This window comes from Archocentrus centrarchus, chromosome 22, assembly GCF_007364275.1.
Source record: "Archocentrus centrarchus isolate MPI-CPG fArcCen1 chromosome 22, fArcCen1, whole genome shotgun sequence".
NCBI classification, from domain to species: domain Eukaryota; kingdom Metazoa; phylum Chordata; class Actinopteri; order Cichliformes; family Cichlidae; genus Archocentrus; species Archocentrus centrarchus.
The window spans coordinates 8998218-9002035 of record NC_044367.1 but is presented as its reverse complement, the minus strand read 5'-3'; the positions used below and the strand labels follow the sequence as shown (position 1 = coordinate 9002035).

At 38.3% G+C, this 3818-nt stretch overlaps 1 long non-coding RNA gene across 1 annotated transcript; it reads left to right on the top strand.

Moving 5' to 3' along the window:
• Window positions 1-274: 274 nt before the first annotated feature.
• On the top strand, window positions 275-2633 carry LOC115772704 (uncharacterized). The gene is made up of 6 exons (XR_004019047.1): window positions 275-289; window positions 868-1079; window positions 1168-1211; window positions 1519-1529; window positions 1620-1640; window positions 2377-2633. It is a non-coding gene; the product is annotated as an uncharacterized LOC115772704 (long non-coding RNA).
• Window positions 2634-3818: the final 1185 nt, after the last annotated feature.

Here is a 3818-nt window from a genome sequence, read left to right as displayed (position 1 = left end):
GCACACCCTGTTGCACCTCCCTCCTGACATCCTCTGATTTGAAATTTCAAATTTGGATTCACTCCATCAGACCTGATGTCACTGAGTTCAGTTCTTTTGTAATTTTCCATCACCTTTTTCTTCCTATTTCCCTTCCTTAAGAATGGCTTCATGATAGCTACCCTTCAAAGATAATAAAGATAAAATTTTTCTCAAACTGTGCCATTTTTTTGGCATTTCTTTGTAAATTCAACTAAAATGGGAGCAAATTGCTGTGTTTTTCCAACAGGAAAGTGCCTAAAGTAAATTGGTAAGTTGCCTGTTAATATTTTTGAGTGGCTGTTATGTGTAGACTCAGTAATAGTTACATGATTCATGCTTGAATGACTCATAGGTCAGTGTTGAGTGGCTTAACCAAAAAAAAAAAAACATTCCTCTGAAAATGATTAGGTACAAGAACTGGTCTGAAAATGGGTGAAAAAGCAGCCAATGCCCGAAGAAAAACTTTGAAAGACCTTCAGAAACCCCTCAGAACTGTTTTTCACGACCACTTTAAACAAATTACAAGAATGTGTATGCACACTGGAGGCAAGATATAAAGAAATGAAGGGTGGCTCAAGACATTTGCACAGTACTGTACACACACCATCAGTCTCGTTTGGCTATCTTTGTGAGGATCCTTAGCTGTAACCATCATAATTAAGTGCTTGAAAAATCGCAGCTTGCTGAAAAGTTGCAACTTTCATCAAATTTGATCAGAAATGCAACAATAAAAGTGCATTCTCACTGGCCATTTGCAGATAAAATTAACATCTGAATATTAAGCAAACTACTATGTTAGTATTGTTTCAAACAAAAATTCTTGATGTGGATTTTTTCCCCCTTCAGCACACTCCCAAGAAAATGATTGCGTGTGACGGGTTTGGTGCCTGGGAGCAGAACAAAAGCTGATCTGTAATTTTAAAGGTAAACAGGCTAATTTCTTAGAACTCTGGTTACACCCTCACTGACACACCCACATACTTCATCTCACGTGTTGCCATATAAATAGAGATGTGAAAACAGACATCAGACACAAATCCTCTCTCTTTCTGCTTCAGGTATGTAACTGCTGTTGTTGACTGCTTGCAGACTGATTGCCAGTAAAGTTTAAGACTTTCATTTGTCTCTCCTTTTTTTTTTTTTCAGGACTCTTCAAGACGTTTTACTGCACCAAGGCAAAATGAGTGACCGTAAGTCTCTGATTCAGATATATTTTTACATAGAAATCTCTGCCACATAGCAACTAACATAACTATGGGTAAAATATGGTGTACAGTGTGTGCTGTTTGTTTTATTTTCATTTTGCTATTATGCACATAAACAGATGAGCATAGTTCTGCAAACACAATGTGCTCTTTGTTAAATACAAATGTGACTGCCTGTCTCGAGTTGCTGAGAGGCAGCATTGTCTGTGCTGTCCTGCAAAAGTTATGTGACGCATTTGCTTTCTAGTCTTTCTTAAGTTAACAATTTTGCTTGTTGTTTTTCCAATCGCAGCCAATGCTCAGGTGAGTGAATTTATTTCCTTAGATTTCTTTACACCTGCGACACACAGCAGAACAAACTTATACTAACAAAGCAAATTTCCTCTCTTAAAGCCACCTGTGGATTCAAACAACGTAAGAAAGCTTTCACTTGTTCGCTTTTTGCTTCCATGATTGGCTCTGTAATCTTGTAGCACGTGTTTGTCATCATCTCTTCCCATGGTTGGGATACTTTTTTTCTTTTCCTTTTTTACTTTACGCACTGTGAAGTAATAAATTCAAAACTTATCTTACAAAATAAATCAATATTTGTCATTTGGATCATTTTGTTATCTATATGAAAATTTTACATGCCACATGAAGCTAAACTGCAAAAATGCTGCAGGGCGCTTTGTTGGAGTGTCACCACTCAGGCAAAACCTTATCCGTGTTAGCAGTAGAAGTCAAAACAGGAGGCAAAGGAATTGCCTTTATTTTATTTTTTTTTTTTTGCCCTAGTTTTCTCATCTTTTTGCATTCTTGTCACATGTCCTTCAGCCCCTGTACTGATAGATAATTGAAATAACAGTAAAAACCAGCATGATGGTACACTCCTGTCTTCAGTGCAGCTGTGCTGTGTATAAAGAGAGGTGCACAGACAGCCAAAAAGTGCGCCAGAAGTTGTGACCTCACTTTTGGCACGTGCTTTTGACAGGGCGACAATTGTGAAGTGTACTGATTCACAGGAGATGGCAGATTCCCTAAAAAGCATCAAGTCTGGTTTCCAACCATGGGGAGAGGTGCAACTTTGACAACCTTTTGGAGTTTGCTGCCACCTGAGTTTCAGTAAACTGCATCAGTCATTTTTTTTTTTTTTCATGGTTGTTTGCAGGGCGCACACAAAGGAAAAGGCCATGAACACGGAAAAGGCCATGAACACGGAAAAGGCCATGAACACGGAAAAGGCCATGAGCACGGAAAAGGCCATGAGCACGGAAAAGGCCATGAACACGGAAAAGGAGCTGAACACGGGTGTGGCAAAGGGAAACCTGGCTGTGGCAAATAAATAATGACAAAATCACTGAATCATCATTTTGTGGTCACTGTTAAGAGATAAATATGTCTCCAATAAACTAATATAGAAAACAAGAAGACTGTCTCGTGTATTCACATGATTTATGAATTTCTGGCAGACCCCACAGTGGCTCATTCATCCAAAACAGATGCATGGAGTCTTTTAGAACAATACAGACTTCATTTCAAAGATGTTTGACTTTAACCATTTGCAGATGAATAAGGCAGCATGCCAAACAAATAAAATCTGCTTTAACTGGAGGAGTTCTGCACAGGTTGCACAGATTTTTATTTATTTATTTATTTTAAAGGAGGGTAATCCATTAAACTTGAATCCAAGACAAACCTTAAGACAAACACGAAGTCATTGCCAAACTGCTACAACAGTATAAAACATCAATACTCTATCTGGAGACCTAATTCCACTACACTAATCCACTAATTCTACACCAAACATGAACTCTTGCTTTCATCACTTAAGTAATATTGCCATTTGGTCATGCATTGTTATTCATGCCCTTATTTGGATCAACAATGATGTGACTCAAGTGTCACATGGCTGTTGATTCTGTTGCACTGGCTCCCCATTAACCATTTGAAGCTGCTGGTTTGGGCTTTTAGAGCCCAGCACGTGTTCTGTGTGTAAAACTATGATGGATTAGTTGATGATTGGGATAGATGAGCGGTGGGTTCAAATTCCTCATGTCCCAGAGTCAGTTGCATGCAAAGTGGTTGAACTACAAAGTCTCCACCAGGGGACATCATAAGCTTTTGTGGGTTTAAGCTGAAAATCTAAAAAAAAACACAAAAAACAAAAACAAAACCAGCCATAACGTAAAAAACAAGTGCATTTTTTTTTGTATGATTAGAAAAATCCACTGGGACTGGAGTAAAGACTTAGTTCAGAAAGCTGACTGCTTCTACTGCAGACTCAAAGAAGTTTCCACTTTGATGTGTTTATTTCATTACCTTTACCATGCATTTACAGATGTTCATCTGTTTGTTTAAGACTGCAGTACTGTTTTTTTTGTTTTTGTTTTTCTGTTTTATGCATGGAAAACATTTCAGGGCATCTAATACAAATTTTAAAAATTCAAGAAGATTTTTGCTGGTGGCTTCCTGTTTGCACGGCAGAAAGGTAGTCACACCAAAGACTCAAGTTTGTGCATGTTTAGATGGAACGGACACACCTGCATGCAACCCAGCTCTTCCTCTCCTGTCAGTTATGAGACTCTTGTTTGTCTCATAACACACCATCTG